General features: G+C 42.1%; 1 protein-coding gene and 1 non-coding gene across 5 annotated transcripts in view; one reads left to right on the top strand and one right to left on the bottom strand.

Moving 5' to 3' along the window:
- The window catches only part of TEAD1 (TEA domain transcription factor 1), a 240,853-nt gene that overhangs the window by 225,329 nt on the left and 2,956 nt on the right, over window positions 1–12,568 (bottom strand). The gene's annotated exons all lie outside the window — the stretch shown is intronic.
- Window positions 7,411–7,517, top strand: LOC123643047. Its single transcript, XR_006736623.1, has one exon. It is a non-coding gene; the product is annotated as a U6 spliceosomal RNA (small nuclear RNA).

The raw sequence follows: 12,568 nt of genomic DNA, 5'->3' as shown, positions 1-12,568 counted from the left end.
TGCTGGCAACTCTGTAAGCCAGAAGATTCAACCCAGTGTTAAAGGGAGCAGGAGCGAAGCTTTTCTGATGACCATTTTTGGTGAAACCTAGGGAACTGCAGTAGAGTCTCTAAGATCTCAAAGTGATAAGAGCAGAAAAGACGGTGAAAAGCAGAGGGGGGAGGAGTGTGTGTGTGTGTTTCAGGGTGGGGACAGCAGAAAACAGGAAAGCAAAAGGGAAACTGCCAGAAGAAAAAGGGAGAGAAAAACAACAGAGCAGGAAATCCAGCAAGAAGGGAAGCTGGGAAAAAGCTTGAAACCAAACCCAACGGAGGAAGATGAAAAAGCAAATAAATGAGGTGTCGGACTAGTCCACTTCGGTTGGGACGAAGCCCTCGGCATGTTGGACTGAGAACTGGAGGGTGGAGGAAGCTGGAGACTTCTGAATGGGTTGGGGGGAACCAACAGAGAGGCTCACTGTGGGCCACACACTGTATTAAATTTAAACTCACACCCAGAGCAGTACTATTATTTTCTCCATTTTGCAGATGAGGAAACAGAGGCTCCAAGTGAATAAATGATTTACTCAAGATAACACATGCCAATAAGCAGAACTGGGCCTGGAACCAGGGCCTGACCTCAAAGCTGTGCTTTTAGGCTACTTTGCTAAATACATCAAGCACTAGAGAGAACTGTACTGTTACGGCAGCCCAAAACAGCCAACAGCAGAAGCACCTACAAGGAATCCAAAAAAATGTATGAAGGCCACGAAGGGGGCAAGTGAGTACAGGGAGGAGGGGAAGGCAAGAGCGCAAGCCCCAGAAACTGGCAATCAAGACCACAACACGTGTTAGCTCAGAGTCACCAGAACTAGGTGGACAGGAAGAAAAGATAATCTCAACCAGCCCACTCTCCCAACAAAATCTAACCAAGGTGTCAAAGATGGATACCAACCCCCATGAGCAACCCCATCTCAAAGCCCCAATGTCTTTTTCAGAGGCCTGATTATGAACTCAACTCACTTCTGCCCACCACCCATCACTGCCCATCACATGTCACAGGCTAAGACAAATTTTCCAGGAGATCCCTGGGTGGGGAGGAGAGAAATTCACCCCATCTTGCAGGCTCCCAAGCACGCCCATGATCAAGGAATGAAGTCAAGGTCATCTGCCTAAACCCTATCCCCAGTATGAGGCCATTTCCATATCCAGGTCTTCGGGTGGTGGACGGGGCTAACTTATTCTGACTGACTGCCAACAAAGCACATTCCAAAGCAAAACCAGATAAACTGGCAGGTCTGGCTCCAAGCTTCCAAATCACATCAGCCCCCACCTCCACCTACCCACCCACCTATGCAGCAACTGGACTGCCCCAGCATCAGTAGTCCTGCCTTCTACTCTCAAAGGCTGCTATGACCAGTCAGGGCATGAGGGGTCCTGGTCTCTACAGTTTCTGACTGAAGCCCCAAGGGAGAGGCGAATTCTGCCCTTTTCCAATAAGACAAATGATGGGGGTAGGACAAGTCCCCTCTGAAAGGCTCAACAGGGTCACACCAAAATTTTTAAGGCCTTAGCCACATGTTTATATTGAAGATAAAGTATAAAGGGCCACCAAGAAAACAAAACAAAGTATTGTGTCCCCTCTTTTCTGGACAAACACACCAAATGAGGAGAAGTCTACCTTTGTTTCAATGTCACAATCTATGGAAAGTCCATTCAAAAGACACAGTAAGACCTGATAGGTGACTTAATATGCAGTACTTTGTTAGCCTGACAGCAGTAGTCACAAAAATCTAGGAATTGGTTTCAAATTTTGGCTGTGTGACCTTGGGCAGGTTACTAAACCTCTCTGAGCTTCACCTTCCTCAACTACAAGCAGAGCTCTTAAGTTTAAATGAGGTAATGCTGAAGAATGGGCTTAAAACAGAACCTGGCCTGTCAGACTTCCCTTCCCATGCAAATTCTCCCACAGAGGCCCAGGAATTTGTACAACTAAAAGAAGAGTTATGGAGTGAACTCAGTAGAACTGCTCCTCCTCCACAAAACCTAGCTCAAAGGTTAAGGACAGGATAGCCCAGAACAATGCAATTCTCCAGGACCTTTCTGCCTAAAGGTCCATTTTATCTCTTTAACCTAAAGCACAGCACAAAAACAGGCTAGAGGGGCAAAGGGAGTCCAGCACAATCTTCCCAGAAAGGGAAACCAAAGATTTTCAAGTGACTTACCCAAGATCACAGGGACAGCCAACAGCAGAGGCTTTCTACAAAGCCTGCCTTCCACACCAGTTGGAAGTGGAGGGACCTGGATTCTAGCACCGAGAGGACCCTCAAAGGCCTTCTTGCAGTCAGTCACCTCCACAAAGAAGCAGTTCCCTAACTGATCTCTCAGTGGCAAAGGCTAGGGGCCACTATTTTAGCTAGACCTGGAAGACACTACATTGGACTGAACACCTCTGCTCCTGCCCACAGTCATTACCTAAGGCACATGATAAAATAACTAAATAATGGTGTCAAAAGAACCACTGTAACTGAGCAGAGTTATTACAATTATTTTTGGGTTTAGGTAAAGTACTAAAATTTCTATTAAAATTTCTAAACTTCTACCCAATTTCCCTGCCCTATGTATTTAGGTACATCATAGGACATCATTAAATAACTCCCCCACGAACAAAGGTGAGTTTCAAACCTAAGAATGTTAAGACAGCCTGTAATCCTAGCACTCTGGGAGGCTGAGGTGGGTGGATCGTTAGAGCTCAGGAGTTCGAGACCAGCCTGAGCAAGAGCGAGACCCCCGTCTCTACTAAAAATAGAAAGAAATTAGCTGGACAACTAAAAATATATAGAAAAGATTAGCTGGACATGGTGGCTCATGCCTGTAGTCCCAGCTACTCAGGAGGCTGAGACAGTAGGATCGCTTGAGCCCAGGAGTTTGAGGTTGCTGTGAGCTAGGCTGACGCCACGGCACTCACTCTAGCCCAGGCAACAGAGCAAGACTCTGTCTCAAAAAAATAAATAAATAAATAAGAATGTTAAGACAGCAGGTTCTAAAATATCTGAAATCCCCAAATTTCGTACAGCACAAACCTTGTAGAATCCCACTGGGAAAAACTTCTTTCTAAATTAAACTTTGTTGGTTTAAAAGGAAATGAACCAATGCTGAATCACTCCTATGAATGATGAGAAACTTTTTTAAAAAAATACTTATGAATCAATCCACAGAATAGCACAAGGTTTGAAACAAGTTGGTTGAAATAATACAGGTTTATAGGCAAAGGTGTTTTCTGAAATTCCCCCTGGTTGTATAGTTCTGGTCTCAGAAACGGCCTGGGACAATCCTTCAAGAATAATACTGCCAGTGGCTCAGTATTAGGATCATCATGAAGGCGGCCTGCCCGGGATTTTCTCTCCATTCTGCTTAAAAGGAGTCTGCCAGTTTCCTCAACAGTTTCCTGTTAGCAGAATGACCATATAATTTATCACCCAAACTGGGACGTTGTGAGAGTAAAAGAAGGTGCTACTAAGGATTATGCCAAGACAAGAAGCATAAACCAGGACTATACCAGGCAAACAGATACATAACCACGAGGTATAGGACAACCCTTTAGAAAATACAAATGGATAAAACTGCCACAAACAGTTATTACGGGGAAGGCAGTCAGGTTCTGGGGGAAAGACACAGGAAGAAAAAAGACCAAAATTAAGGAAAAAACTGGATACAGCAGAGGCTCAAACTCAAGGTATAAATTAACCCAACTCTGGGTTGATTTTTCCCCCCATCTTATGTCAATTTACTAATCAGATTCAATACTTGATTTGTGGCCTCACGAACCTTCCAGATGTCTCCTCTTCATGATCTTCATAAAGTTTATCATTTATAATTTAGTTCTTGGATTAAAGTATAAGCCACAAGAATGGTTTACACGGTGAGCATTTATCATTAGGTAGCAAGTCATTGCACATTGCTGAAACTCATTTTTCCTAAAGTAAAAAAGTCTCCCATTTTAAATACTTCTAATGGATGTCTTTGAAAGGAACTACATGTTTTTTCCTGGCTCCTCACTAAAACTAATAAACTAGTTAGTATAAACATAAACTCTTCTCATTAGGTCTAAATATCAGTCTTAATCCCTAGACCACCAAAAAAAAAAAAAACTATAGACACAGAGTGCTGGCATACCACGGTGGGCACAGAAAGATGCTGCTCAGTGATAACTAGATTCAAGGGTTTTTAATGATATTTAATTCACATACCATAAAATTCACCCTTTTAAAGTATATAATTCAGTGCTTTCAGGAGACTCACAGGGTTGTGAATCAGCGTTTTTAAATCTATCTTTCTCTGCTCGTCGACTGTCAGTCTGCCTGCCCCTAAAGCCTCTCTCCCCAACCCGACTACTCTCTTCCATCAACAATTTATAATTTTTAATTTATAACTGGGAAACCAGATGAACTAACACATAGTTCTGTACACACTGCTTGAGAGACAACCGGAAAAGATGTCAATAAAATGCAGGTGGTCCCTGGCCCAGGCTCACACAAAGCAATCTTAACTGCTCAGACCAGTCACTGGGAGTGGCCTAGATCTAAAAACACAAGGACATTGACACACCCTTAAGTGTAGCTGGGAATCTGAGTGGAGCAGGACCGGCTTAGGGCAGCTGACTTTGAAAACACAAGTTTCTACCCACCAACTTCCAGAAGAATTCAGCTCAACAACCCAGGAAGTACCTGGAGTTAGACACTGAACTTGGGTTAACAAACATCCTCTTAAATATGCAAATACAAAGTCGAAAGAGATGATCTACCATTCATTCACACTCCAGTGTGAATTGTTAACTGAATATATTTAAGACCCAGAGAAAGCCAGTCTTAGGAGAGGGGCAAAGTTTTAATTCTGGAGCTTAGAGTACTTGGAGGAACAGGACGGCCTGGGTTTGAAAAGCAGCCACACCTGCAGCTCTAACCTACTGAACTAGCACTTATCTAATCTCAACTGTACTCCAACTCTTCCAAGTAGATACCATCGTCCCCATTTTCCAGGTGAGAAAACTGAGGGCACAGAGAAGCTAAGCTGCCTGCCTTAAGTGGTTATTAAGAGGCACAATGAGGACAGCAAAACTACCTTACCTCTCTGCCACCCATAGCTTGATGCCCTCAGCACCCCAGTGGCGATTACTCAATGGTTTTGCCAGCAAGCCCAAGACCCTAAGCATCATTTCTCTACGAAAAGATGGGTTCCACACACCCACCTTAGAGAAGAACCTAAGGCAAGAACCTAAGGAAGAGGTTTTCTTTTGAATATATGAGGTTATAGCATGCTACCCACTTTTTGAAGCATTTCTAGTTAATTCGTACTACCATTTGGCATGGAATGATCTCAAATATTATTTATTTACTGATGGATTTCGTCTACTTTATGAATAAGGGAAGCGGGGTTCAAAGCAATTAACGGTCAAGTGCTTCATGAGATTGCCTCAGCCTCTCCTGGATTTCAATCCCTTTGCCTGAGACCTGAAGTCCAGTTCTTCTAAGTAAATGCCTCAGCCTTGGGTGTCCCTCAAGAGTCACTGTCCAGGCTGACTTGGCAGGAAGTCCTCTATCTTGCATACAAGATAACATCTAAAGTTGCTATTTACTAAACACTTACTATACTATGCATCTGGTAAATACAAGGTGCTCTATTAAAATTTACAGATGAGGACACTGAGGCTTGCAGGGAGGAAGTAATTTGTCCAAGGTCACACTAGCAAGTAGCTGCTGAGCCAAGTTAAACCAAGGTGTGTCCAACTCCAAATCTGTGTTTTTAAAGCCACATTATCCTGCCTTTTTCCAAATCAAAATCAGGAAACAGTCCACTCTTCACGTCAATCAGTTCCTTCCTTCCCTTTTGTTCCTTTCAATGAATTGCTCATGATCAAGTTTCAAATTTGTACTAGCCCATTATTGGCAATAAACCTTCTTCATTGATATGAAGGGGTTGAATTCATTACTCAAGAGAATATTTCACAGTTTGTTTTCTAACAACTAAGCCCCACTCCACTCCCAAAAAAATCATCTGGCAAAAACCTCTCTGTTCCTTCAAGGCCCAACTCCAACATCTCTTCCTCTGCAAAGTTTTCCTCAGTCCCTACCACCAGGCAACACAGCTCTTGGGATATTTCAGAAGCACTTATCCTACTGAATTTTTCCCCCTTTATTCTGTTATTGCATAAGGAAATCTACACTCCTAAAAAATGCAAACATGTAAAAAAAAAAAAAAATCCCACTTCCTCAAAGCAACTACTGTCAATAATGTATAATCTCCCAGATCTCTTTTGGCTAGAGATGCAAACATGTTGTTTCAACATTTCACCAACCCTAAGACACCACTGACTGCAAGATGCAGCATAATTTTATTTCAAAAAATACTGTTGCCAAACAAATGATGCCAGAATTCTTCCTCATCACTTAGAAACAGAATTTTATACATATTGAAACTTTTTGCCCTATGTCAATCTTATGCATGCATAGCAAGGAAAATATAAGCTAAATAACTTGAGTAAGATAATACCTAAAACAAATTCTCAGAGTGATCAACGTTCATGCTTGTCCATGCACTATCACCCTCTGTGACAACAAAAGCATTCTCAGGAATGCTCACTACTGACTCGGATTTTTTCCCCTCTCTACTGCATTCATTCTACAGGCTTTGATGAACGTACGCAACATCACGGGTCATGACTACCACCTGGCCTGCCATGATGGTCAGACATGTCCCAATTTCAAAAATGTTCCAGTACGTAAAAAATATGCACCCTGGAATTCATGAAACACGATATACACAGCTTTCCCACCGGACTGTGATTTACCTCTTTACATGCCTATTTCCCTTGCCAAACTGTAAACTTTTTAAGGCAGGGGAATTTTTCTGATCACCATTCACTGGCCACCTTTTCCTAATCACCAAATCGCTGGCACACAGTAGCACCTGTAAATGTTTAAATGCTCATTGGCAAGTAGCAGCTCTATGAAAACCAGGAGCATCTGGATTTCAAAGTGCCCAAGGTGAAGGGAAGAGACAAGAAAGAATGGAAACCATGGCAGTTTACTCACAGATTCGTCCCTGGAATGCCATCAGGATCACCCTTTCTACTCCCTCATTCTCCAGGGTCAAGGGAGACCACCTGAGGATCTTCAGGAGCATTCCCGCTGCTCAAAAAGTAAAACCTCTGCACACAGCCAGAACAGAACTCAGTCCTCAAACCCTTCGCCTGACACACACCTCTACAATCACATCTGGAAACCACTGCTACACTCCCAAGGGGTGAGCAACAGATGAATGCTGAGCACAGAGAAGGTGGTTCTGGTTCATTTTATTACTTCCCCTGCATAGAAGGGTAAGACCTTATTTTAAGCAGACTTATTTTTATTTTTAAAACCAAGAACATCTTAGTGTGCTCGCTTCAGCAGCACATATACTAAAATTGGAATGATACAGAGAAGATTAGCATGGCCCCTGCGCAAGGATGACATGTGAATTCGTGAAGCATTCCCTAAAATAAAAAAGAAAACATCTTAGTGAATTCCATAAAGATTTAGTCTATGTTCCCAGGTATATTGCCTCATGAATATAAAGGGAGAAAATCACATTCAAAGTTAGAAGAGGCTGACCAAGTTTGATCTGATTCTACCTGAGGATAAAAATTAGAATACCTAGAGCAACGGTTCCCAGCCAGCCACCGCAGATGGTATTACGGGGCCTTTCAGAAATACTGAAACACTGCCTTTACTCCAACCTCCTAAGTCTCCACAGGTAGTGCCCAGGCTGTAAATGCTCCATGGAGGCTGCAATGCACATGCTAAGGTGGGAATCACAGATGTGAGAGAGGCTCCCTGGGGCTGACCTGGGTTTGAGTCAGAACTATCCTGAATTAGCTATGTAAATGGATCCATGTTTCCTGAATTACAAACCTAAAAGTCAAAATGTGAGAAAGGTGAGGGGCCTGGAAAGGTGAGTGAGAACACACGCAGGGGGTGCTAGGAGAAGGACAGACAGTTTAGCCCTAGCTTCCCCAGTGCCTGGCACATATCGGGAACAAGAGTATTTGCTGAATGAGATTGCATGGATGATAAGCACACGGTCATGCACACCATCCAACTCCTACTGAGCCACCTACCTACTATGTGCAGAATCCCTGAGTCGGCTAAAGCTCAGGCAGCGGCCCCCTATCAATGCACCAGCGGGAGAGAATTTAGTTTTGCATCAGCTTCACTGGACACCTCAGTGGTATTCTAGAAGCATTTCCCACTTTAACAATTTCTAAACATAAAGGAAGCTGCTGCTTGCCTCCAAATCACAGAAGGCACATCCCCTGATTTTCGGGGTTTTTTTGTTTGTTTGTTTGTTTGTTTGAGACAGAGTCTCGCTCTCTTGCCTGGGCTAGAGTGCAGTGGCGTCATCCTAGCTCACAGCAACCTAACTCCTGGGCTCAAGCGATTCTTCTGCCTCAGCCTCCCGAGTAGCTGGGACTACAGGCATGCGCCACCATGCCTGGCTAATTTTTTCTATATATATTTTTAGTTGGGCAGATAATTTCTTTCTATTTTTAGTAGAGACGGGGTCTCGCTCTTGCTCAGGCTGGTCTCGAACTCCTGACCTCGAGCGATCCTCCAGCCTCGGCCTCCCAGAGTGCTAGGATTACAGACGTGAGCCACCGCGCTCGGCCTCCCTGATTTCAACTTATATAGATGTTAATCATTTTTGCATTTTATGCTTCGGATAAAATTTAAAGGTGAAAGGAAATCAGGCAGGTATTCTGAATGCATAACAACACTAGAAAACTTTCATCAAAGTAAGAAAGAACAATATCAACCTTACCTCCTCAACATTTAAAATACAAGCAAACTTTGAATTAAGGGAATTTCTTGGCTCTCCCAATTTGAAATGCCATTAAGTATACGTGTTCTGTTTTTCTCTCAATGACAATACTTGATGGTCTTCTAAGTGCCCCAGATTTCAAGATGGGGTTGACAGTTCCTTCAGCTGATGGGGCTCTTTCTAACTCCAACCACCATTGTCTCCCAAAGGCTTTGAGATGAAAAGGCAGCCAGGGAGAAAGGACTGAAAGAGATTCCACCAAAGGAAGCATCCGCTCACAATGGTTTCAGAATCAGTTAGCCTCTAAGACACCCCCAGCCACAGTGATGGGTGATCTGAAAATGAAGCATATCAAAGTGCTATTGATAAGCTAAATTACCAGACAGCTTATCTGAGGCCCACATCCGCCATATGGTGCCCCAACTTCTGCCGCCTGTTGCTGCCACAACAATAGGCACGCCTACCCAGAAAGCACCATCGGACAGAAACCCAGCAGCGGCGGCATGTGGGGCAGCTACTGTGTTTACATTTTATTTTGTGCCATTAGCCTTGTGCCTCCCCCTATCCCAGTAGGGATTTGAAACACACACATTTAATGTCACAAATCCGTGCTACGTGCAGAATGCATGCGTGCATCACTCCATGCGTGCATGTACATGGGAACAGATCAGGTGAACAGGGAGAAAACCAGATGTCAACTTCAGAAATGGAGCTGCCTGGTGGGAGAGGGCCAGTCAGGCAGGCTCCCAGCTAGAGCTGCAGACAATGCGCTTTTCTCAAAACACTCGGGCGGGTGGGCGGGCCTTGGGGAGTGGCTATTTAAAACACTTGGCTCCTTTTATTTCACCACCATGGAAGTGAATTCGGTTCTTAAGTGCCAGAGCAAATGAAGTCATTTGGTTTCCGCGGGCTCTCTGCATTTCAGCAGAAGGAGTCAGACTGGACAAAAGTCGGCAAGGCCCATCTAAGTTGTTCTTTCTTACAATTAAAATTGATTCCCAGAGGATTCAGAGCTTGGGTTTCATTAACTTTTTTTTTCTTTGAAAAGCTATTAAGGTCATAGAAAAGTTAAAAGATGTCAGCCACCGGAATGAACGCTGTCAGAGATGACTCCTTTGGCAAAATACCATCAAGTCACGGTGGAAAGAAGGAACAGATAAGGCAATCACCTTCTAAAGGCTTGGTTAGTATAAAAGACTCACGGTGATTTTCATCAAATGAATTCATATGAATCCTGCATTTCTTTTTTTCTACTCAAAGACTTTCCTGTTTTTGTAGATGGTAATAAAAATATTCATTTATTTAGTTTATTTATTAGAAAAAAGACACCAGTTTTCAAAGAGAACTCAGCAGCATGTAGCATCAGGTTATGCAAAAATACACAACATGCAGGTTTGGATACAGTGCAAAGCAAAAAAGGGCAAACAGTATCTCTCTTAACATTCAGATCTACTGAACTATTACAGAAAGGCACTCATTTCATTCCCCCCAATTTACCCACACCTAAGCAGACAACATTCTTGGATGAACTTTTCAAATTTTCTTAAACATTCTCAGTTGAAAAAAAAAAAAACTCCTTTCAAGTTAAATTGAGATTGCACTTGAACACCATCCAAGAGCAGAGCTGAACTGAATTATGATAATTAGAAAGCTGTGCCTATAAAAAAAAAAAAGCAGCACAGTTGATGCATTTTTTTTAAAAAGTTCATGCCAGAGAATGTAAGTTCAATATGTTCTCACATAATTAACATTTCCCACCATTAGCAGCAGTTTTTCAGTTTATATATCAGTAAAAACAACAGTACTCATCATTGTTGTATATCCCCAGTCAATAGTGTTTCAGTCACTTTACACATACATCTAAACCTGTCAGATGCAACAAGAATTTCCCACTGGAGATGACGGATACTTAACTTGTTCATCAAGAAACTGGCTTTTTCTTTTGAACCCATTTTCCAGGGCTCTGTCCCTTCAAATTAAAACTGCTAATGAAATCCTAAGAAAGAGCCTTAAAAACTAATGTGAATCATGAAAAAGGGCAGAAGGCATTGCAGTAGAATAGTAAATACTCGTTTTAAACAATGGGGGTTGGAAGAGGGGCGGGCAACACAGCCGTCCCTTCGCCTGCCACAAAAGTAGAAAAAAGATAGTGTCTTAAGAGGACCCCCCCACACACACACACACACACCATTATCCAATCAGAAGAGAGACCAGTGAGTTTCACAGTTAGCCAGGACTCCCAGACTATGGAAACTGTTTTTTTGAGAATCCTCCCAACTATGCAAAAAGTCAATAGACAAAAAAGAGAACTTAAGAGTGGAGAGTAACACACCCTGTAAGAAACATTGTCTAGAAAACCCACCCACCAGGGCATCCCATTTGCTTTGACTAAAATAAAAACATGTATTTTGAAATCCTCTTATTCTGCACCACTACAAAGACTGAACATATCTGAATAAATGGTCAAATTTCAACGCCAATTTCAAATATGGAACAGGGTCAAGGAAGCTTATAACGCAAATCTTACAGACTAAGGATTCAATCGTTCACAACTTTGAAACAAAACAAAAACCCACAGGAAAACGCTCCAAATATTTAGATCCAAATATTCTAGCATTCCACAAACTATCCCAAGAAGAGAGAAGGCCCAGAACTTCCCTGATTTCAGATGTACACAATAACTGCAATACAACAGGGTCTGAATTAGGTTATCTCTCAAAAAGCCCGACCCTGAAACATTAGGTGCTTAGGATGGACCTGAAGTACTTGATTTTATCACCTTTATGAATATGAAAAAATAAAATATATCTCTGATGTTCAAACATGATTTGGGATCTAATTTAAATATCCCAAGGTAATCTCTGTCTTCTACAGATAAAATTAAGAAAAACCACCACGCAGCTATAAAAGATTGTGCCAGCCATCAGTCAGTCCCCAAGTAGCCAAGCAGCAGAGTCTAAGTTTGTCAAAGAGGAATAAACCTTATATTTTTCTTGCTGAGTTCAGAAGCAGGACATTAGCAGTCTGCAGTTCCAGTCACTGAACTCCAAAGGAAAAGCTGTAATGCCCGCATTTAACAGAAAGGTTGGCTCGGATTTTCTTGCAGTCCTACAGAGAAAGTTGGACACTTGCTTTGGCGGGTATTTTTCAGTCCTTGGAGAAAACAGACCCTAAAAGTTTTATCACTAAACAGATTCAACCTCTAAATACAGCTTTCACTCAGAAATATATATATATATATTTTTTTTTTCCTTTCACAAGATCTCTATTGGGAACAAGAAAAAGTGCCTAAAATATAAACTTAAAAGTATTATCACATACTATCTGTATGTGAGTATGGTCATTTTTAAGTCCCCCAGATCATGCACACAGTTATTTGCACCAACCTTTTAAGTGATAAGACACCACAATTTTCATTTGCAGGTAGTATAATTATGCTCACAATTAACACATAATAACCATGAGATTAGAGAGAAAAGTAATCCCACAGATGTGCAGGTTCTTGTACCAATCACCATGTGTAAGTGATCAATCCATTTCAGAAGCAAGCGACCTTAAAACACTGTTACTGGCATGGCTCATATCTTCAAACGTCTATTTAACATTTGGGATCTACATTCTCTAAAGTGCTCATGTTACATACTTTTCTGCTGAACTGTGATGACAAATACAATCTAAACACGGGATGATACACTGTAAGTATATTCTTTCCAAACTTTCCCTTTAAGAAAGAA

Source organism: Lemur catta, chromosome 7, assembly GCF_020740605.2.
Source record: "Lemur catta isolate mLemCat1 chromosome 7, mLemCat1.pri, whole genome shotgun sequence".
Taxonomy (NCBI): Eukaryota; Metazoa; Chordata; class Mammalia; order Primates; family Lemuridae; genus Lemur; species Lemur catta.
Note: the sequence above shows the minus strand (reverse complement) of the source record. Positions and strands in the feature narration are given on the sequence as shown.